Genomic DNA, 24,694 nt, shown 5'->3' on the forward strand with positions numbered 1-24,694 from the left:
TTGTTGATCCCTGTTACTTGTTGGCACACAGGTTTTAAACAATTTCATTCATTTAAGTACTGCATTATTTCCTGCTGCTTACTCTGGAGGCAACAGTAAACCAAAAATAAATGTTTAAAAATGTAACATGTTTTTGACCATTTATGTAATAGAATTAAGGAAATGTGAGGTAGTTATATAAAGTAAGTAATAATTTATTGGAAATGAGTAAATCGTATGTATTATACAAACTTTAAAAACGTTTAATTAGTTTACATAACATTTATTTGATTCATTCACACACACATGCATATATATATATATATATATATATATATATATATATATATATATATATATATATATATATATATATATATGTGTGTGTGTGTGTGTGTGTGTGTAAGGAAGTGTTTTATCCAATGCCGCTTGGGCAGGATTGCCTTCTGTCACCCTATATCTATATCTATATCTATCTATCTATCTATATCTATCTATATCTATCTATCTATATATATATATCGCTTATTATTGATCATTGTCGTCGTATATATATATACAGTGAGGAAAATAAGTATTTGAACACCCTGCTATTTTGCAAGTTCTCCCACTTAGAAATCATGGAGAGGTCTGAAATTGTCGTTATAGGTGCATGTCCACTGCGAGAGACATAATCTAAAAAAGAAATCCAGAAATCACAATGTATGATTTTTTAACTATTTATCACAATGATACAGCTGCAAATAAGTATTTGAACACCTGAGAAAGTCAATGTTAATATTTGGTACAGTAGCCTTTGTTTGCAATTACAGTGGTCAAACGTTTCCTGTAGTTTTTCACCAGGTTTGCACACACTGCAGGAGGGATTTTGGCCCACTCCTCCACACAGATCTTCTCTAGATCAGTCACGTTTCTGGCCTGTCGCTGAGAAACACGGAGTTTGAGCTCCCTCCAAAGATTCTCTATTGGGTTTAGGTCTGGAGACTGGCTAGGCCACGCCAGAACCTTGATATGCTTCTTACAGAGACACTTCTTGGTTATCCTGGCTGTGTGCTTCGGGTCATTGTCATGTTGGAAGACCCAGCCTCGACCCATCTTCAATGCTCTAACTGAGGGAAGGAGGTTGTTCCCCAAAATCTCGCAATACATGGCCCCGGTTATCCTCTCCTTAATAGAGTGCAGTCGCCCTGTCCCATGTGCAGAAAAACACCCCAAAGCATGATGCTATCACCCCCATGCTTCACAGTAGGGATGGTGTTCTTGGGATGGTACTCATCATTCTTCTTCCTCCAAACACGTTTAGTGGAATTATGACCCAAAAGTTCTATTTTGGTCTCATCTGACCACATGACTTTCTCCCATGACTCCTCTGGATCATCCAAATGATCATCGGCAAACTTAAGACGTGCCTAGACATGTGCTGGTTTAAGCAGGGGAACCTTCCTTGCCATGCATGATTTCAAACCATGATGTCTTAGTGTATTACCAACAGTAACCTTGGAAACGGTGGTCCCAGCTCTTTTCAGGTCATTGACCAGCTCCTCCTGTAGTTCTGGGCTGATTTCTCACCTTCCTTAGGATCATTGAGACCCCACGAGGTGAGATCTTGCATTGAGCCCCAGTCCGAGGGAGATTGACAGTCATGTTTAGCTTCTTCCATTTTCTAATGATTGCTCCAACAGTGGACCTTTTTTCACCAAGCTGCTTGGCAATTTCCCCGTAGCCCTTTCCAGCCTTGTGGAGGTGTACAATTTTGTCTCTAGTGTCTTTGGACAGCTCTTTGGTCTTGGCCATGTTAGTAGTTGGATTCTTACTGATTGTATGGGGTGGACAGGTGTCTTTATGCAGCTAACGACCTCAAACAGGTGCATCTAATTTAGGATAATAAATGTAGTGGAGGTGGACATTTTAAAGGCAGACTAACAGGTCTTTGAGGGTCAGAATTCTAGCTGATAGACAGGTGTTCAAATACTTATTTGCAGCTGTATCATACAAATAAATGGTTTAAAAATCATACATTGTGTTTCCTTGTTTTTTTTTTTTTTAGATTATGTCTCTCACAGTGGACATGCACCTATGATGACAATTTCAGACCCTTCCATGGTTTCTAAGTGGGAGAACTTGCAAAATAGCAGGGTGTTCAAATACTTATTTTCCTCACTGTATATATATATATATATATATATATATATATATATATATATATATATTTATTTATTTATTTATTTTTTTATTTAATGTGCATGTGTGTGCGTGCGTGTGTGTGTGTGTGTGTGTATTATATATACAAATATACAAGGATAAACATCCTTTACACATACAGTATATGAACATGTGTTCTATATGTTCTCTATGCAATAAGGTATCATATATATGTGTATTTGGGAAAATATATGTTACATATATAAATGTTTGTAATATTTTAAAATAATGTGGCATAAATGTACAAGTATTTGTGAAATATCTGTAAAATCCAAACATATACATGTATGCAATATTACTTTGCATATATTGCTATATATCAGATTTCCCTATGGGCTTGATCATTAACTCTCATCCTTTCTCCTCAAAATTAAAGATTTTTCTTAAAGTAGTCGATCAGCTGGATAATGAGTGGCGTATATCATAATACAATTACATTGCAACTCTGAATGACTGTTGCTTGGAAAAACAAATAATAATAACATTGAGTCAGACTCCCGATAACACACATGAAAAGCTAGAGGTAATTTAACACAACCATGACAAAGACATTAACAACTACACAGACAAAATATTAAAGATTGTGTTTTCTTAAAAAAAAAAAAAAAAAGTCATTGGACTTAAAATGTGCAACATCAATACAGTTAATTCCTCCAGGTGAACATACACATACACACACAGGTTGTGTTTGATTAATAAATTGCTAAACCACTATATAAATCACTTTGCTGACAGGATGTCATGCACAGTGTATATTTGAATGTACAATTACCCTCATTTATACAAGGTTAAATTGGTAAGAATAATCTATAATTTATTATAACTTACAGCTTGTTAAAATTGTTGCAGAAATATTTTAACCAGTAACTATAATGTAATGTAGATATTTAATTATTTTTGGATGCCACAGTACATTTTAAGGTAAATAATTTTCATCCCAATTCCTGGAAAATTGCTGGTTTATTATTACAAAGACAATACTTATTGTAATACTAGACTGATTAGTTACAGCATGTTGACAAAGAGAGGTGCTGATAATTTTTTTTCACTATTATTATCTGTACATACATACTTTTTTTTTATTTATAGGTTATTGTATAGCCAGATCTTGTTCAGACTAAAGAGACAAATCGTTTTCAAATAATTTTCAAGCCTACTTCCACCCAAAAAGCGAATTAAAAAAGGTCAAATTTCTCTTCATAGGTGCTTCTGTGGCATTGTTTACTTACTTGATTGCTAAATGATCAGGTCTTAATTTTGTCACCAGTAATATGTTTTATTAAGAAATCAATCAAATAAAGGAGTGGCTTCTTTGTCTGTCTTCGCTTTAAAATAGAACTTATGTTTTTGGCTCCTAAAAATTTGTATCCTTTTTTCTTTAAAGATAAGTTAAATAACCAGCTAATTGATGATGGGGAAATAATATAATACTACTACTATTAAAACAGAATAATAATAATAATAATAATAATAATAATAATAATAAAACAGAAAAAGGCTGATATAGGCATAGCTGGTACCTATTCCCTTTTTGTACTTTCCCCCTTTTTTTTCTTTTGCTTTTTCATTTGAAAGAAAGAACATCTTTTTTTGTTCAAAAGTCTCTTGAGCTATGTCATCATAAATTAATTTCCCTGTTTCCTTGGATACAAAGTAACCACTCCATTTTGGTAGCATTAACTGTTACTTTTTTGCACGCATTTGTGAGTGAGTTAGACAAACAGGTCCATTTTGTTAACTCTGATAGCAGTTGTTCTTTTTTTTTTCTAGAGAGTAAATTGTCTAAAAGAATTTTCATGGTCTTGCCTGCATGCCACAGTGATTCTAAATTGTTGACTAGTTTACAAAAACCAAATAATGTTCTTCAACAGTTAACATTTAAAAGTTAATTCTATGTATCACCTTTTAATCATTTTAACCTTCAAAGATTCTGGCAATCTCTCAGCACATGGCAATCTCTCAGGTCTAGGAGTAAGTGTTTTAGAGACAAAATCACAGCCATCATCTCCAGGCACCTTATTTGCCATGAGAGATGTAGCTTGTTCCACCAACCTTGGGCAGAGTGGCCACTCACGACTGCTCCCCACCACGTGAGGGATGCGTCCGTCATTAGCATTGCGCAATGACTAGGAGCTCACAGGATGGGTCCTCTAGACAGGAACGTAGGTTCTTTCCACATATATGAGGTTTGAAGGACTCACCGCGAGACCTTGATAGTATGGAGTGGACTGCTAGTCGGGTGAACCCTCTGTCTCTGTGCCACATATGGAGGAGGCCAAGTGGAATCACATTGGACGCTGCCGCCAGCAGCCTCTGGAACTGCTTCACCTTCTCTTACTCTCCTGACTGCTGTGACTATAGCTTCAATATGGGCGGGAGACATTTGTGCCCGCATCACGGTCGAGTACCACACCTTTCCTTTAAATCTATCCTCGGACTTGATCTGAGACACGACCTCCTTGAGGGTAAGCATCCTGAACCAGACGCAACTACCTATCCTTCTTCGGAACAATGAAGTACTGGCTAAGTCTCTTAGGGGAACCAGCCTCTCGAGGCTGGTCTCTGACCCTTCCAGAGTGGCTGGAGCAATGCCCTGCAGCCGTTGAGGCCTCCAGAGAGGCGGCGGGTCTTCTCCATACGCAGCGATCTTTCAGGCGGGTGTGGAGGGAGACACCTGCTGGAGGGAGGCTGCGCCTAAAGCACATTTTGTGGCAGTGCTAACAGCCTGGCCTTCTGGTGGTACTGAGGAGGGATGGGCACCGTGTAATTATGTGTACACCGTCATCCTCGATAAAGGACGATCTGATTGTCAGGGCCTATGCACCATGCCTCAGGTCGGCCAGCTCCTTCGGGTGGGGCCCAGAGCGTCGGGTGGCAATGCTCTGCTTTTGGGTTTCACGATGCCGAGCAGCCCCAAGTACCGCTGAAACGCCGTTGATTGCTTTTTCAACTCTGAATCCTGCGAATCCCACGTCCATCTCTTGCAGCCGGTTTGGGCCGCGTACGGGTCTCCCAGGACCTGGACACTTCGGTCAGGGAAGAATGGTAGGCCCTGAGCATGGAGGCTGTTGTGCAGGGCGCAGGATACGCTCATCCAGCTTACTGGGTGTGCGCTGCTTTCGCTTTTTGTCTTGCCAAGCTAATTCTAGCTTTGACACAGCCCACATCACTACCTTCAGGAGCTACTTGTACAGCACAAGCTGTGAGGAATCTGTGGGCTTGCTAGCTTCCAAAAAATTCTCCCTTCTCAGAGGAAGAAATATGGAGCACCACGCTGCTTGTGCCGGGAGAAGAACCTGCCAAAGGGCGTGCTTTCCCTTAGGGAATGGGTGCATGGGTCCATGTCTTTTGCCATGTCAGCCTGCGAGCCCAATGACCTCCGGTGCCGCTCTGCCTCAGTGAGGGTGGCTGAGGACTGGAGGGGAAGCACTCTCCTTAAAGAGCACTCTCCGGGAGCAGAGTGTGCGCATAGCTATGCGGCTACAACGCAAACAATTGTCTCCCTCCAGAGCCGAATGAGCATGCTCCACTTCCAAGCATTGCTCTTAGCCATTGTCTGCACAGATTCACACACAAAGCGCTTGCCTGAACAAACAAGCTATTGTTGCTTGCGCATTCACAGCGTGGCCCACCGGTGATGTAATGCCTTGCCGTTCGCTGGGTTTCACATGTGATTCATAGCGTGAGCAACTCGGAGGCCTTCCCAAAGTGTTGTGACGCAGCTCGAGTTCCCGAAATGGGAACTTATTTTGTACTAATATCTTCAATTCTACTTTAAATGTATACTTGATTTACATTTTAATTTTTAAATGCTCTGTTTTAAAATTCAAGTATATTAACACTTTAAATAAAGCAACAATTACTACAACTGCTTTTTCCGTTTCTATTGAATCAACTAATTCTAAGAGGGAGTCTGAAAATTTTAATAGAAATTCAGAATAGGTTGCTGGTTGCTGTCACAGTCAAGACAAGTCAAGACAGATGAAAATGCAGTTAGAAGTTTTGAAACCAAATCCCCAAATCATAGTCAAGAAATATTCAAGGTTCAGTCAAAGTACAAACAACATAGACTAGGCAAATCCAAACAATCACAAACCAGGTACAAACAGATCAAAACCAGAATATCGTTCTGAGGTAAAAAACAAAGTCAGTAGTGGACAGGTATAAATGGGACTGCTCTATACACTTGCACGTGCACGCAGGGTGAGTAGGGATAGCTTACATATGTAAGTGATATAAGTAATCTAGCAGACTTTTAATTAGTTAATTATTAAATTCAGATGTGTGTAATGCCTAAATACTCTTTCTCAAAGAGTTGTGATGTCTCCTCCTGTCTCCTCCAGTCTTCTCATTTACACACATCAGGCATCTTATTATGGCCACTGATCAGGCATAACTAGGGGTTTGAAGTAACGAATTACAGATGTACATTTTTACTTTTACTTATTAAATAAAAATAAAAAAAATATCGTCTCTAGGTTACGTACGTAACCCTAGTTCCCTGAAGGAACAAAACACTGCGTCAACAACGCTTTCTGTGTTGTCCGCACTCTGAATCATGTGTAATCTGTCCAACAGAGAGGTGTGACATCACAACCAGCAAGCTATAAAACGTGCATGCGGTGGAGCCAATGCTAGCTTCTGAAAGGGAAGGAAGTGCCACAGAGATGAAAGTAGTGTGGCTTGGAGATGCAGTTTCTCGTTCCATGAGCGAACTTGGGTTAATACCTAACTCGAGCTGTGTCAACAATGCTTTGGGAACAAGAGTCCATTCACATGCAGCTAGACTGCAAAATGGAAGAGCCAGGAGTGGCTCTAGGGTCAAGGATAAAAAATCTGACAAATGACAGTGGGGTTGACCACCCTGCAGCATCACATATGTCTTGGAGTGGGACTCCAGAGGACCATGCTGTAGAGGCCGCCTCACGCCTCACAATAGGTGGCGTCACCCATGACACTGAAAGTAGCAGGGAGACCAGAGGACTCATAGGAAGAAGATATAGCATTCACTATTCACCTGCTGAGAGTCTGCTTGTTGGCAGGGAGACCTTTTTTATGGAGACCATAGCAGACAAACAGCTGCTCCGAATTTCTAAACAGTGTTGACACAGTCAGGTTAGCTTCTCCAGGTCAGGGTCTTGAAAAAAGGAGGCTAGAATGCATGCAGCATGACAGGTCATGGGGGATCCAAGGGCACCTTAGGTACACCCCCAAGTCTGGGTGGACACAGAGAGAGCCTGTAGGTCCCTGACCCTCTTCAGGGAAGATATAGCCAGAAGAAAGGCAGTCTTAATTGACAAAAACCTAAGAGCCAATGGCTTAAAGGGGGGCTTGGACAGAGCCTTCATCACAATGGCCAAGCCTCACACAGGCACTCTGGGTCACGTCCTGGGCCTCAGCATCTGGGTGCCACACAGGAAACATGTCACCAAAGAGTGTTTACCCACCAAATGTTTAGCAAACAGCAGGGAGAGCCCCGCTGGAGGTTGCTGTGCCCTGAAGCACATGTCGTAGCAGGGTTAACAGGCTAACCTCCTGCTAGTGTTGAGGTGGGACTGGCACCGTATGATGAGGTGTACAACCCCCCCGCTAAGACCCTGCGTTTATTCGGGTCTTTTAGCTGAAGCACTCCTGCTGCAGATGATCCTTGGGCTTTGGCTTGAAGTGTTGCCCCTGTCCCTAAGAACTAGGTCAGCTGCACAACATAGCTCCTTAATCTCTTACAGGTCTCTTGTGCCTCCATGATATCCCATTGTTCTCAGGTATTAATGTTTAAAAATAGATTAAATGAAAAAGGACAAGAGTAACAATGTCAAACTAAAATCTTTCTAAAGGTCTAAGCCACAAGCAAACATTTTAAATCACTGTTTTTCAATGGAAAAGGTATAACGAAAGTATTTGCTAAATTTGTGTAAGCAGTACACAACAACAAGATGAAAAAATGCAGTACTTAAATTGTCATTAAAAAAACTAGTGAGAAATGCATCCACTGCTACAAATCCCTGTTTATTTGGAAAGATTAGGGTCTACAGAACAACATGCCATAAAGCATTTTTGCTCCAACCATACAATAGTGTTGTAATTTAGATGGTATTCTTTTGTTTAGATCATGGTACTTCGAGGGCTTATTGTTTGTATATGTTTCGGAATAACTTTCACATAAAAAACGCCATCTTGGTGGTAAAAAAAAAAAAATGGCTGGTAGAATATAGTGTTACAAAACAAATGAGACCACCCACTGCATATACACTATATGCAGGTGTCGTGACGTTTTTTATGCACCACCTATAATTTCAAACCTTTAATTTCCAGCCAGTAGCATAATGGAAACAAAATGATTGATGGAAAATGTAGCCAATGAGTATTCTAACGATATATATGGGAGGATTTTTTTCCCCACATAAGCGAGTTCTTAATTTGATTACTCTTTAGAAACTCTTAGTGGTCAAAGAGAGAAGCACTCACCAAGAAGTCAATGCAGCTCACGATTCTGAACAAACAGCTGTTTCCAGCTCATGCTAACTGGACTTTGTTTACAAAAAAAAAAGAAAAGAAAAAAAGGACAATCAAAAAGTTATCAGAAATATGCACAAGGCAGCAATTAGGAATTTTTTTTTTAACAATAGCGACTTGGTGATCTTCATGGGGATGGAAAATCTGAGCCTATTTTACGTCTGTAAGTTACAATATGTCTCCCTTTACAGTTTTACAGTCCATTTGTTTTTATAAGAGAATTGCTTGAAATATGTGTGTGTGTGTGTGTGTGTGTGTGTGTGTGTGTGTATTTTTGAGACTCTGTGGCGGCCCGGCGCTCGTGAGGACTCTGTGGCGGCCCGGCGCTCGTGAGGACTCTGTGGCGGCCCGCGCCTCGTGAGGACTCTGTGGCGGCCCGGCGCTCGTGAGGACTCTGTGGCGGCCCGGCGCTCGTGAGGACTCTGTGGCGGCCCGCGCCTCGTGAGGACTCTGTGGCGGCCCGCGCCTCGTGAGGACTCTGTGGCGGCCCGCGCCTCGTGAGGACTCTGTGGCGGCCCGCGCCTCGTGAGGACTCTGTGGCGGCCCGCGCCTCGTGAGGACTCTGTGGCGGCCCGCGCCTCGTGAGGACTCTGTGGCGGCCCGCGCCTCGTGAGGACTCTGTGGCGGCCCGGCGCTCGTGAGGACTCTGTGGCGGCCCGCGCCTCGTGAGGACTCTGTGGCGGCCCGGCGCTCGTGAGGACTCTGTGGCGGCCCGGCGCTCGTGAGGACTCTGTGGCGGCCCGGCGCTCGTGAGGACTCTGTGGCGGCCCGCGCCTCGTGAGGACTCTGTGGCGGCCCGGCGCTCGTGAGGACTCTGTGGCGGCCCGCGCCTCGTGAGGACTCTGTGGCGGCCCGCGCCTCGTGAGGACTCTGTGGCGGCCCGGCGCTCGTGAGGACTCTGTGGCGGCCCGGCGCTCGTGAGGACTCTGTGGCGGCCCGCGCCTCGTGAGGACTCTGTGGCGGCCCGGCGCTCGTGAGGACTCTGTGGCGGCCCGCGCCTCGTGAGGACTCTGTGGCGGCCCGCGCCTCGTGAGGACTCTGTGGCGGCCCGGCGCTCGTGAGGACTCTGTGGCGGCCCGGCGCTCGTGAGGACTCTGTGGCGGCCCGGCGCTCGTGAGGACTCTGTGGCGGCCCGGCGCTCGTGAGGACTCTGTGGCGGCCCGGCGCTCGTGAGGACTCTGTGGCGGCCCGCGCCTCGTGAGGACTCTGTGGCGGCCCGGCGCTCGTGAGGACTCTGTGGCGGCCCGCGCCTCGTGAGGACTCTGTGGCGGCCCGCGCCTCGTGAGGACTCTGTGGCGGCCCGCGCCTCGTGAGGACTCTGTGGCGGCCCGCGCCTCGTGAGGACTCTGTGGCGGCCCGCGCCTCGTGAGGACTCTGTGGCGGCCCGCGCCTCGTGAGGACTCTGTGGCGGCCCGGCGCTCGTGAGGACTCTGTGGCGGCCCGGCGCTCGTGAGGACTCTGTGGCGGCCCGGCGCTCGTGAGGACTCTGTGGCGGCCCGGCGCTCGTGAGGACTCTGTGGCGGCCCGCGCCTCGTGAGGACTCTGTGGCGGCCCGCGCCTCGTGAGGACTCTGTGGCGGCCCGCGCCTCGTGAGGACTCTGTGGCGGCCCGCGCCTCGTGAGGACTCTGTGGCGGCCCGGCGCTCGTGAGGACTCTGTGGCGGCCCGGCGCTCGTGAGGACTCTGTGGCGGCCCGCGCCTCGTGAGGACTCTGTGGCGGCCCGGCGCTCGTGAGGACTCTGTGGCGGCCCGCGCCTCGTGAGGACTCTGTGGCGGCCCGGCGCTCGTGAGGACTCTGTGGCGGCCCGCGCCTCGTGAGGACTCTGTGGCGGCCCGGCGCTCGTGAGGACTCTGTGGCGGCCCGGCGCTCGTGAGGACTCTGTGGCGGCCCGCGCCTCGTGAGGACTCTGTGGCGGCCCGGCGCTCGTGAGGACTCTGTGGCGGCCCGCGCCTCGTGAGGACTCTGTGGCGGCCCGGCGCTCGTGAGGACTCTGTGGCGGCCCGGCGCTCGTGAGGACTCTGTGGCGGCCCGGCGCTCGTGAGGACTCTGTGGCGGCCCGGCGCTCGTGAGGACTCTGTGGCGGCCCGCGCCTCGTGAGGACTCTGTGGCGGCCCGGCGCTCGTGAGGACTCTGTGGCGGCCCGGCGCTCGTGAGGACTCTGTGGCGGCCCGCGCCTCGTGAGGACTCTGTGGCGGCCCGGCGCCTCGTGAGGACTCTGTGGCGGCCCGGCGCTCGTGAGGACTCTGTGGCGGCCCGGCGCTCGTGAGGACTCTGTGGCGGCCCGCGCCTCGTGAGGACTCTGTGGCGGCCCGCGCCTCGTGAGGACTCTGTGGCGGCCCGGCGCTCGTGAGGACTCTGTGGCGGCCCGGCGCTCGTGAGGACTCTGTGGCGGCCCGGCGCTCGTGAGGACTCTGTGGCGGCCCGGCGCTCGTGAGGACTCTGTGGCGGCCCGGCGCTCGTGAGGACTCTGTGGCGGCCCGGCGCTCGTGAGGACTCTGTGGCGGCCCGGCGCTCGTGAGGACTCTGTGGCGGCCCGCGCCTCGTGAGGACTCTGTGGCGGCCCGCGCCTCGTGAGGACTCTGTGGCGGCCCGGCGCTCGTGAGGACTCTGTGGCGGCCCGGCGCTCGTGAGGACTCTGTGGCGGCCCGGCGCCTCGTGAGGACTCTGTGGCGGCCCGCGCCTCGTGAGGACTCTGTGGCGGCCCGCGCCTCGTGAGGACTCTGTGGCGGCCCGCGCCTCGTGAGGACTCTGTGGCGGCCCGGCGCTCGTGAGGACTCTGTGGCGGCCCGCGCCTCGTGAGGACTCTGTGGCGGCCCGCGCCTCGTGAGGACTCTGTGGCGGCCCGCGCCTCGTGAGGACTCTGTGGCGGCCCGGCGCTCGTGAGGACTCTGTGGCGGCCCGGCGCTCGTGAGGACTCTGTGGCGGCCCGGCGCTCGTGAGGACTCTGTGGCGGCCCGCGCCTCGTGAGGACTCTGTGGCGGCCCGGCGCTCGTGAGGACTCTGTGGCGGCCCGGCGCTCGTGAGGACTCTGTGGCGGCCCGGCGCTCGTGAGGACTCTGTGGCGGCCCGGCGCCTCGTGAGGACTCTGTGGCGGCCCGGCGCTCGTGAGGACTCTGTGGCGGCCCGGCGCTCGTGAGGACTCTGTGGCGGCCCGGCGCTCGTGAGGACTCTGTGGCGGCCCGGCGCTCGTGAGGACTCTGTGGCGGCCCGCGCCTCGTGAGGACTCTGTGGCGGCCCGGCGCTCGTGAGACTCTGTGGCGGCCCGCGCCTCGTGAGGACTCTGTGGCGGCCCGGCATGTAAAACAATAGCTTGTCTGGTTACCGGGCCATCAAAATGAATGCCAAATCAATATTAATAGGCAAACATGTATAACAATAGTGTTAACGGTCAGCCATTAATTTGAATAGAGACGATGTATGAATAGAGTATGAATGGTCACCTGGGTCTAGCAGGTTGCTCTCAAACAGCGGGAGGGAGAAAAGGACCAGACATAGTCTCAGATAAATGTTTGTAGGAATCTCATTTGTCATGACATCTTCATAAAATTTTAAATATATACTCAGCAGACTTGTTCTTTTTATCCAGTCCTTTTCTAGATTGCTCCAGGACTGATTTTATGTATTTATATATAAAATAATAAAATGTTAAATGCAGGAAATGTATATTCAAGGTTCTTCATTATCTATAACTTATTATATTTTTGAGCAATATCTGCAATATTTGAATGATTGACAGTAAAGCTCAAAGTATTTTTGTTTTAAATATATTTAAGTTCTGTACGTACCTGTCAGGCTGATGACGCGGAAGCGGAAATAGTTCAATCATAGTCTTTATTTACACAGTTCAACAAAGAAACACTCACTGCTGCCGAGGTGAGAAAACAAACAAAAGAATATCCGCGACCAGGCGGCGGTACGACGTCCTCTCGCGGCCAGGCGGCGCCACGACGTCCCTCGCGGCCAGGCGGCGCCACGACGTCCCTCGCGGCCAGGCGGCGCCACGACGTCCCTCTCGCGGCCAGGCGGCGCTACGACGTCCCTCTCGCGGCCAGGCGGCGCTACGACGTCCCTCTCGCGGCCAGGCGGCGCCACGGCGTCCCTCGCGGCCAGGCGGCGCCACGACGTCCCTCGCGGCCAGGCGGCGCCACGACGTCCCTCGCGGCCAGGCGGCGCCACGACGTCCCTCTCGCGGCCTGAGCTCTCTTGGGGACTCTGGAACGAGCTCTCTTAGGGACTCGGGAACGGGAGCGAGCTCTCCTGGGGACTCGAACGGGAGCGAGCTCTCCTGGGGACTCGAACGGGAGCGAGCTCTCCTGGGGACTCGGAAGCTGAGCGGCACCTCGGTGCTCGTGAAGACTCTGTGGCGGCCCGGCGCTCGTGAAGACTCTGTGGCGGCCCGCGCTCGTGAGGACTCTGTGGCGGCCCGCGCCTCGTGAGGACTCTGTGGCGGCCCGGCGCCTCGTGAGACTCTGTGGCGGCCCGCGCCTCGTGAGGACTCTGTGGCGGCCCGGCGCCTCGTGAGGACTCTGTGGCGGCCCGGCGCTCGTGAGGACTCTGTGGCGGCCCGGCGCTCGTGAGGACTCTGTGGCGGCCCGGCGCCTCGTGAGACTCTGTGGCGGCCCGGCGCTCGTGAGGACTCTGTGGCGGCCCGCGCTCGTGAGGACTCTGTGGCGGCCCGGCGCTCGTGAGGACTCTGTGGCGGCCCGGCGCTCGTGAGGACTCTGTGGCGGCCCGCGCCTCGTGAGGACTCTGTGGCGGCCCGCGCCTCGTGAGGACTCTGTGGCGGCCCGGCGCCTCGTGAGGACTCTGTGGCGGCCCGGCGCTCTCGTGACGGGCTGTGGCGGCCCGGCTGTCTCGTGACGGGCTGTGGGCGCCGGCCTCAACCAAACAAAACAAATCAGTGACCAATATAGCCACCTTTCTTTGCAAGGACACTCAAAAGCCTGCCATCCATGGATTCTGTCAGTGTTTTGATCTGTTCACCATCAACATTGCGCAGCAGCAACCACAGCCTCCCAGACACTGTTCAGAGAGGTGTACTGTTTTCCTCCTTGTAAATCGCACATTTGATGATGGACCACAGGTTCTCAATGGGGTTCAGATCAGGTGAACAAGGAGGCCATATCATTAGATTTTCTTCTTTATACCCTTTCTTGCCAGCCACGCTGTGGAGTACTTGGACGTGTGTGATGGAGCATTGTCCTGCATGAAAATCATGTTTTTCTTGAAGGATGCAGACTTCTTCCTGTACCACTGCTTGAAGAAGGTGTCTTCCAGAAACTGGCAGTAGGACTGGGAGTTCAGCTTGACTCCATCCTCAACCCGAAAAGGCCCCACAAGCTCATCTTTGATGATACCAGCCCAAACCAGTACTCCACCTCCACCTTGCTGGCGCCTGAGTCGGACTGGAGCTCTCTGCCCTTTACCAATCCAGCCACGGGCCCATCCATCTGGCCCATCAAGACTCACTCTCATTTCATCAGTCCATAAAACCTTAGAAAATCAGTCTTGAGATATTTCTTGGCCCAGTCTTGACGTTTCAGCTTGTGTGTCTTGTTCAGTGGTGGTCGACTTTCTGCCTTTCTTACCTTGGCCATGTCTCTGAGTATTGCACACCTTGTGCTTTTGGGCACCCAGTGATGTTGCAGCTCTGAAATATGGCCAAACTGGTGGCAAGTGGCATCTTGGCAGCTGCACGCTTGACTTTTCTCAGTTCACGGGCAGTTATTTTGCGCCTTGGTTTTTCCACACGCTTCTTGCGACCCTGTTGACTATTTTGAATGAAACGCTTGATTGTTCGATGATCACGCTCAGAAGCTTGGCTATTTTAAGACTGCTGCATCCTCTGCAATATATCTCACTATTTTTGACTTTTCTGAGCCTGTCAAGTCCTTCTTTGACCCATTTTGCCAAAGGAAAGGAAGTTGCCTAATAATTATGCACACCTGATATAGGGTGTTGATGTCATTAGACCACACCCCTTCTCATTACAGAGATGCACATCACCTAATATGCTTAATTGGTAGTAGGCTTTCCAGCCTATACAGCTTGGAGTAAGACAACATGCATAACGAGGATGATGTGGTCAAAATACTCATTTGCCTAATAATTCTGCACTCCCTGTATATGGGAGGATTTTTTTCCCCCACATAAGCGAGTTCTTAATTTGATTACTCTTTAGAAACTCTTAGTGGTCAAAGAGAGAAGCACTCACTAAGAAGTCAATGCAGCTCACGATTCTGAACAAACAGCTGTTTCCAGCTCATGCTAACTGGACTTTGTTTACAAAAAAAAAAAAGAAAAGAAAAAAAGGACAATCAAAAAGTTATCAGAAATATGCACAAGGCAGCAATTAGGAAATTTTTTTTTAACAATAGCGACTTGGTGATCTTCATGGGGATGGAAAATCTGAGCCTATTTTACGTCTGTAAGTTACAATATGTCTCCCTTTACAGTTTTACAGTCCATTTGTTTTTATAAGAGAATTGCTTGAAATATGTGTGTGTGTGTGTGTGTGTGTGTGTGTGTGTGTGTGTATTTTTGGGTTCAAATGGCCATGTAAAACAATAGCTTGTCTGGTTACCGGGCCATCAAAATGAATGCCAAATCAATATTAATAGGCAAACATGTATAACAATAGTGTTAACGGTCAGCCATTAATTTGAATAGAGACGATGTATGAATAGAGTATGAATGGTCACCTGGGTCTAGCAGGTTGCTCTCAAACAGCGGGAGGGAGAAAAGGACCAGACATAGTCTCAGATAAATGTTTGTAGGAATCTCATTTGTCATGACATCTTCATAAAATTTTAAATATATACTCAGCAGACTTGTTCTTTTTATCCAGTCCTTTTCTAGATTGCTCCAGGACTGATTTTATGTATTTATATATAAAATAATAAAATGTTAAATGCAGGAAATGTATATTCAAGGTTCTTCATTATCTATAACTTATTATATTTTTGAGCAATATCAAATTTGAATGATTGACAGTAAAGCTCAAAGTATTTTTGTTTTAAATATATTTAAGTTCTGTACGTACCCGAATTCTTTGCAACGACCGTTAACATTTAAATGAAAGTAGGGCATTTTCAGCTACCAACTACCACAGCAGGTCAGCATGGTATGCCTGCAACACAGCCATGGTGTGGAGGCAACTGGTAGCCTGACCCGCTGCTGTGTAAGCCTAGCCCACCAAAGCCGAAGTTGACCGCAAACGGCATGCTTTCGAACCCAAAGAGCAAGCGCTGGATCCGGCAGTTGAGGCAGGAGAAAGGGACAAGCCTATTTCCAAGCCCTCTGCCAGATCCCCTTTCAAGCCCCACGTCATCTGGTGCCGCCTTGCCTCAGCAACAGCAGGGCCAGAGCTGCGAGGAACAGTGCCCTTCTCAAAGAGCACTCTCCGGGAGTGGAGGGTTCACATATACATGCGGCTGCAATGCGAACAGTCGACTCCCTTCGAGAGCTGAATGAGCATGCTCCTCTCCCAAGCAAGCTACACATATGCTGTTTGTATCCCTTCCGTAATAAAATGGGAGCAAGGAGGAAAACACAGCCGGAAGTCTTGCTTGCATTTTCTTTTCTTTTTTCTCACACACATAAAGCCCTTACTAAACAAACAGAAGCTAGCGTCGGCTCCACCGCATTTATAGCTTCCTGGTCATGACGTCACCCAGTCGGTAATGTTGCACCTTTCAGTTAGACAGATTACCCACTTGATTCAGAGAGCGGACAACATTAAAGCATTCCCAATGTGTTGTTGATGCAGCTTGAGTACCTGAAAGCAAACTGTAGTTTCTACTTCTTACATTTTTTAAACAGACTTGTAACTTTACTTTGAATCTACTTGGTAAAATGTCAATTTTCAGCCCATCAAACGATTTCCTGTCATTGCACAGCTTTTTCAACTTACCACTGCTGTATTATTTTCTGGCTCTCACACACCACAGATGTAGACTAGTTTACAAAGCCAACAACAAGCAAGGCAGAAGACAACACAAAGTATGGGGATAACATAGAAGAGACAGAGGGAGTCAGCAATGTAAACATGACTGGGAACAGAGACATTCCTGATCACCTGATCATCATAATCTTTTCTCTGCTTGTGTTCTATATGGTGGCTGTTCAGCCTTGATACATTCATTAAGTTACAACATTTTTAATTCATTTTGTATTATTATATTAATTAGGGCTGTCATAATGCAAATTAATTTGAACAGCACTGGGTTTATTAACGCGCAATTAATGCAGCATGCATTTATGTTTGATAATTTTTATTGAAAATATAAATAAACAAATATAAAAGAGGCGAAAATAAAACCTTCAGCACAACACGTTTGTTCACGATGTCCTTTCTTTACTTAGACATAAAAAATAAATGAATAAACACCAACGAGAAATAATTTTTAATCAGTAGACATTTGTTTTACTGATGGAGTGAGTCTTAAATCAGCGGCAAAATCCGCCATGATGAACACAATTAACCCTCTGTGGTCGACAAACACACTGGAGCGTTTTGTGTAATTTTTCCCTGATAACACCGAAACTTAAATGACTTGTATTTTTTGATCGTACAGATAAAAGCAATAGATCCCTTAAATCGTTAAAGGGTCTTTTATGTGCACACACTCATAATAAAAAAACTCTGTGCTTCTGTAAAATAAAGCAAACAGACAGGGTGTGATTTCTGCCGTCTCTGTCGCCTCTTTTCACAGACATAAATAAAACAACCTAAATCTTAGTAAATACTTGCCTCACAAAATACAAATATTCTCTATGAATGAATATTATTAATGAGCCCTCCTTGTGGAAACAGCAAAGGTTCCCTTTGGTGTCCTGATTATTTACAGATTTTTTATATTTTTTAATTAATATTGCGTAAAGCAATATCAACAAATATCAATATTTGTCCATGCCCATTTTAATTAGAGTACCAAAAACTTGGAAAGTATTCATTTAAGGTACATTGTGAACAGATAAAAATGTGCAGTTAAGTTGAGATTAACTTAATTGAGTTAACTCATGAAAATCATTTAATCAATCACAATGAAATATTGTACTTCATTGACAGCCCTAATATTAATCTGTTGTGAAGTTCACTAAAACTGGTAGTAATAATGGCTACTTTTTACTTGTCAGAGACCAAACTGTTTACTTTAACTTGAGCAAAAAATATATATTCAATGTGTGTACTTTTGCCACCTCTGGGCATACCATTATTATGTTTTATGTAAGCTGGGCCAGCATTCGCTCCCCATGTGCATCAATGAGCATTGACCACCTATGACCATTTCAATAGATACTGACTACTACAGCAGAACACCAGACAAAAGCTGCAGATTTGGAGATGCTCTGACCCAGTCATCAAGCCATCACAATTTGTCCCTTGCCAAACTTATGCTTGCCCATCTTTCCTACCTCTAACAAATCAAATATCAGGACAAAATGTTCACTTGCTGCCCACAAACAGGTGCCATGATAGAGATAATCAGTAATATTTACTTCACCTGACAGTGGTCATAAAGATATGCACCATATAGTCATTTTATGTTATTTTATGCAAAGGATGTGTTACAAGTTAAAGCAATAAAGGATGGAGATGGAAATGTGTTGACTAGCAAGGAGAGTGTGATGAAAAGGTGGACGGACTATTTTGAGCATTAAGAAAATTAAAGAGAGAAGGTGGGATGATGTGGAGATAGTGAAGCAGGAAGTGAATAGGATAAGTAAGAAGGAAGTAAGAGCAGCGATTAAGAGGATGAAGAACGGAAAGTTGGTAGGAGCAGATGACATACCAATAGAAGTGTGGAGATGTTTAGAAGAGATAGCAGTGGAGTTTTTACCCAGATCGTTAAATAATATTTTAGAGGGTTAGAGGATGCTTGAGGAGTGGAGAAGGAGTGTGCTGGTACAGTTTTTTAAAATAAGGAAGATGTGCAGACCTGCAGTAACTACTGGGGAATGAATTTGTTCAGTCACACCAGGAATTATTGGAAAGAGTAGTGGAAGCCAGGCTGGGAGAAGAGGTGACTATATGTGAGCAACAGTATGGTTTGATGCCAAGGGAGCGCACCACTGATGGATTATTTGATTTGAGAATGTTGATGGAGAAGTATCGAGAAGGTCAGAAGCAGTTGCATTGTGTGTTTGTGGATTAAGAGAAAGCGTACGACAGGGTGTCGAGAGAGGAGTTGTGGTATTGTATTAGGAAGTAGGGTGAGCCAGAGAAGTATGTGAGGGTGGTGCAGGACATGTATGAGGACAGTGTGACAGCAGTGAAATGTGCAGTAGGAGCGACAGACTGGTTCAAGGTGTAGATTGAACTGTATCAAAGATCGTCTCCGAGCCCTTTCCTGTTTGCAATGATTATGGACAGGTTGACAAACGAGGTCAGACAGGAGTTTCTGTGGACTATGATGTTTGGGGATGATACTGTTATTTGTGGTGAGATTAGGAAGCAGGTTGAGAAGTCAGTAGCAGTAAGACAGAGTATATGTGTGTGAATAAGAGGGCGGGTGGTGGAGTGGTGTGGTTGCAGGGAGAAGAGATGGAGAAGGTGGATAAATTTAAGTACCTGGGGTCAAAAGTGTAAAGTAATGGAGAGTGTGTATTCAGGGTGGAGAAGAGTGGCAAAAGTGATTAGTGATAGAAGGGTATCTGCAAGAGTAAAAAGAAAAGTTTATAGGACTGTGGTAAGTCCTGCTACTTTGTATGGTTAAAAGACAGTGGCATTGACTAAAATACAGGAGGTGGAGCTGGAGGTGGCACAGTTGAAGATGTTGAGGAATGATTTTTATTGGGACTGACGAGGATGGACAGGATTAAAAACAAATTTATTAGAGGGACCACGCATGTAGGATATTTTGATGAAAAGGTGAGGGACCTGCAATTGAGATGGTTTGGAGATGTGCAGAGGAGGGACATGGGGTATATCGGTAGGAGAATGCTGAGGATGGAGCTGCCAGGAAGGAGGAAAAGTGGAAGGCCAAGGAGGAGGTTTATTGATGTGGTGAGGGAAGACATTCAGGTATTTTGAAAAAGGCAGATGTAGAGGACGGGGGATTATGGAGACATTTTTGTGAATGCAAAAATCGAACAGATGGGTTTGCAGATGCAAAAATCCTGCTTCTCTCTCATAACTTGCCTCTTTTATTAACTGAGATTTAATTAAACTGTATGCTTTGTAAAATTGCTCTATCAAACTGAGAAGAGGTGTTGCATTAAATGAAGCAATCCTTTATCCATTGCTTTATCTAATCGGTCACATCTGATTTCTCTTATTGATGACACCACTATTTCATTCTCACTGGAATATAAGCAAATGGGTTCCACCAATTAAAATACAAAGGAGGGCATGCAGTAATAATTGCATGTATGGCCTTTAGTGGTTACATTTAAGTTGTATTTAGGAGGGAGCACAAAGCTGTGTAGCAAATTTTGCTTGCAAAAAGGGAAATACTTATGAGTAATTATAAAGGGTTATAATTAAACATGAATATTGAAATTAAGTTTTTGAATTAACGATAATGGAATTAATGTTACAATTATTTGGGTTTGTCCACCAAACAGACAGTATAATCTTTTATTAATTCTACAGAAGGTTTATCTTCCCGGCCAAGAAATACACAACCCTCCTTTACTTTATACCGTACAGGAAATTTAGCATGTAGCAAGATCAAAGTATGCAGTAATGTTGAAATCTGAGTGGCACTCAGAGACAATCACTTATGAACATGCAGCGTTTAATGAATGAGACCACGCAACATAAAAGTGAACTACTTAAACATACATAAAAAGAATAAAAAATTAAGAATATGTGGAGGGAGGAAGAGAAGGAATAAGAAGAAAGAGAGAGAAAGGAAGAAAAGTAATGTCAAGTTTTTCTTCAAATTGACCTAAATTAACCTAAATTATCAAGAATCGAGACTCATCAAGAAATTCAAATTCACTTAAATAAAGGGGCTCTTGGTTTGGATAACATTAAGTTTAACTCAAAGTGTATTAAAAACAGTACAGTACACTTAATGATCATATAACATGCACCATTATTTGAGAAATAGAGAACAAATAATTTTGATGTTGAAAGAAAGAGACAGCATTAAGGCAGAAATGCAATAATATACTGGGACATACGCCTTTAAGGTGTAATGTGTGTTAATACAGAATTATATTCTGTCATATAATATGCACCCTTGTTTGGAAAATAAAGAGCAGATAATTTTTATATCAATTTTGATATCAAACATGAAAAGAAAAGCATCACAGCAAAGATACATTAATATACCAGGACATAAACCTTTAAAGTGTAATTACAGTTGATACTAAGTTTATATGAAAAGGAGGAAATACATACAACATATGCGAATGTGGCGCGAGAGGTGTGGATGGTGCAGGGAGGGAGAGCCGAAGGGCTCGTCACACCCAAGCCCAACTTTATATACTAACCAAGTCGACTACGCCACCTGGGAGGGTTATACCCAGGAAATAGAAGTAAACCCCAGAGTTTATTAGGTCACACAAGTTCGATTCCCTTATTATTGAGTGTAGGCAGGAAACGTGGGCATCGTATAAAACAATACAAAGTTTATTGAAAACTTAGCTTTAAAATATAAAACAAAAATGTTCTCGCTGGTGAATATGGTCCAGTGACAATTACACAAATCACAAAAAATAAACAATCGGACACAAAATATTAAACAATAAATTTACACAACTTCCAAATGAACAAAACAACATAAAATCATTGCATACAGGGCTGGAGTTACCCACCGGAGTGATCAGCACTAGTTATCAAAAGCACACTTCCACACACACCTCACCGTGAACTCAAAACACCCACTCATACACATCAAAAAGTGTCGTACAGCAAATGTAGAAATAGCACCACCAAAGACCTTTCACCCGTGGGACCCCAGCTCCTGAAAGAAACCAAAAGCAAAATAAATCTCAGACAGAAAGGAAGGAAACAGCGAATTAAGGTCACAATTCCACCGTAATATGATGGATAGTCACCAAGCACAATATGATTCACCATATACACCGCTTAAACAAAACCAATGAAGAACTTGATTAAAAGGTTGAGGAAGCAAAACCCAAAAGGAGCGCCACGTCGTCTTCAAGCCAGCCCCGATACTTGCACGTTGCTCGACCCCACAGTAGACCAGACAATACCGGTTAAAACAAATCACAGAAGCCAAATGGCAGCAGCAGAATTCCCTTTTAAATAGTTGTAAGCCAAGGTTGTTCACTCGCACGCAGCGAGGGAAAAGTCGAATCGCAGCAATAATCACCCAGGACGAAAAAGAAGAGAAGGAGAGAAGGAGGGAAGGAAAGAAGGAGGATCCTATAATACAAACAATGATACAAGATATAGCGCAACTACATGCTGTAATTCCCCCTAACAAACCGAAGCAACTTACCAAACGCGGATAGATAAGTTCCTGAGAATCAATTCACCGCTCAGGATACGCAGCCTTCAAATAACCTGCTGTTAAACTGAAGTTCAAGGACTGCACATTACTCACGCCACCTGACACGCGTTAAAGCTAAACATTGCTAAACAACTTCCTCATACCTGCAGGGAGGGCAATAAACAGATCCAAAGCAGCATCCAACAGGGACACACTGAAAAGACAGGCTAAGGATACACACATGAGCCATTAGTGCAATGAGCAAAGAAAACTTATTAGCCAACGCTACATACTAGCAGCACATACCTGAAATGTCTTTAGCAACCGCAAAGGGAGGATCCGGGCGTGACACATGCCAGGCTCAAACCAACCCACTCTAAATAGTGCCTGCTCGCTACTGATTGGTGGTCAGGAGTGTCAATCACCACCTGAACCTCATTCATTCTGTCACAATCCACCCCGGCTTCTGCATCGTCGCCCGACGATGAACTAAACCCAAAAGCCCACCCTCTTAACTTTCAGTCCCAAGGACGGAATAAAACCACAGATGTACTACCCACTATACTAGACACTGTACCTGGTCCCAAGGATCGTGGGAGGTGATGTACATTAGAGTGCTGCCCAGCAGTACTCCTTCCAGTCCTTCTCACCACACTCTCCCCACCAAGCAGAGTGTAAAGGAGGGTTTATTAGTGGCTGCTCATTCAATCTTACCTCAGGGATTTCTTCTGATTCCTGGACTTCACCAGAACCCTGGGGTTCAGACTGAAGCATACTCCTAGGTGCTTGCCTACCACTAACCTGCGGTGTTTCAGGTACCAGAACAAACAAATCTCCTCGTCCAATTCTTCTCGAGGCCGCACAGTTTCCACTAATGGAATGTCCTGCAACATGGGGGGAGAGTTCCTGCCAATCTGAAGTTTCAGCAAAGATCGGTGCACGTGCTTTAACTTGCCTAGATCTGTGATGGGAGCAATTGTATACACCACACCTCCTTCCTTAGGTGCCTTCACAATCTGGTACACCACGGAGCTCCACAGGTCATGGATTTTATGTCGACCTCTCACGCTATAGTCACGGAGATATACCAATTGACCCTCCTGCAGTTGTGATTCTCGTACCTGCAGATCGTGCCTGGCTTTCCGGCGGTCAGCAGCAGCCCCCAACCGCTCGCGAGCCCCCTCAAAAGCCACCTGCAACCGATCCTGATGCTCCAGGACCCACCGATGAACGCTACCTGACTGTGGCTCCTCAACTCTACCAAGCAGGAAGTCCACTGGAAGTCTAGGCTCCTGCCCAAACATCAAAAAATACGGGCATTCTCCCGTAGCTTGGTGAGGAGTAGTGTTGTAGGCGAACAGTACCTGTGGAAGACAAGATGGCCAGTCCCCCTTCCTTGACACAGGCAAGGTGCGCAAAAGATTGTGCAGCGTCCGGTTAAAACGCTCACACTGGCCATTTCCAGCAGGGTGATATGGAGTAGTGCGTGACTTTTCAACTCCATATAAACAACACAACTGCTTAATAAGCGCTGACTCAAAGTTACGACCCTGGTCCGAATGAATACGGCCAGGCACCCCAAATTTTAAAAAACCATTCAACAACCAGAACCTGTGCCACAGTCTCAGCTTGTTGATTTCTAGTAGGTACCGCCAGGGTGTATTTGGTGAAAATATCAGTCATGACCAACACATTCTCAAGACCGGAACTTGAGGGTTCCAACACAGTAAAGTCCAAGGCCAGAATGTCATTTGGCCGTGCAGCCAGCAGGTGTCCCATGAAACTAACAGGGGCAGGCTGGACACCCTTTGCACACTGGCACCTTTCACACTCATGGCACCACCGGGCAATGTCAGAGGACATCCCTGGCCAATAGCATCGTTGCCACACCAGCTGAGAGGTGCGCTCCACCCCCTGGTGCCCGTGCAGTTGATGCAATTGTGTCAACACCTCCGGTTTCATGGCCACCGGCAATAGCACTTGGAGGACCTCCTCTCCACCATCCGGGCGAAACACCCGGCGATAAAGCACCCCCTCCTTCTCCACCAGACGATCCCACTGCGAAACAAGAGCACAGCAGACCTAGAAAGTTTCTTACGCTCCTCAGAGCTAGGCAGCAATTTCTGCCTCCAAACACCAGCAGCTCTCCAATAACTGGATCGGCCTGCTGCTGAGCCGACATATCACTGCTGGAATAACCAGGAAAAGATACAATCTGGTTTACCTGACTCACCAATCCACCTTGGTTCACTTGACGCAATGCAGCAGGAACAGATACACCTGGGCACAAATCCTGAACTTCCACAGCAGGTGGGTTCTGGCGTGACAAGGCATCAGCATTGCGATTGCTCTTACCTGATCTATACTTAAGCTCAAAGTCAAAGGCTGCCAACTGGGCAGCCCAACGCTGTTCCATGGCACCCAACTTAGCTGAGGTCAGGTAGCTAAGAGGGTTATTATCAGTGTAGACTACACACTTGTGTCCCAGCAGGTACTCCCGGAACTTCTCAGTCATGGCCCACTTGAGCGCAAGGAACTCCAGCTTCATAGAACTGTAGTTTGAAGTATTGCGCTCAGTGGGTCAAGACCTC

The 24,694-nt window shown here is 46.4% G+C and overlaps 1 long non-coding RNA gene across 1 annotated transcript; it reads right to left on the minus strand.

Moving 5' to 3' along the window:
• Positions 1 to 22,015: 22,015 nt before the first annotated feature.
• Positions 22,016 to 22,434, minus strand: LOC124387618. Its single transcript, XR_006926185.1, has 3 exons — positions 22,410 to 22,434; positions 22,113 to 22,330; positions 22,016 to 22,036 (listed from the first exon to the last, which is right to left on the minus strand). It is a non-coding gene; the product is annotated as an uncharacterized LOC124387618 (long non-coding RNA).
• Positions 22,435 to 24,694: the final 2,260 nt, after the last annotated feature.

This window comes from Silurus meridionalis, chromosome 6 (assembly GCF_014805685.1).
Source record: "Silurus meridionalis isolate SWU-2019-XX chromosome 6, ASM1480568v1, whole genome shotgun sequence".
Classification (NCBI taxonomy): Eukaryota; Metazoa; Chordata; class Actinopteri; order Siluriformes; family Siluridae; genus Silurus; species Silurus meridionalis.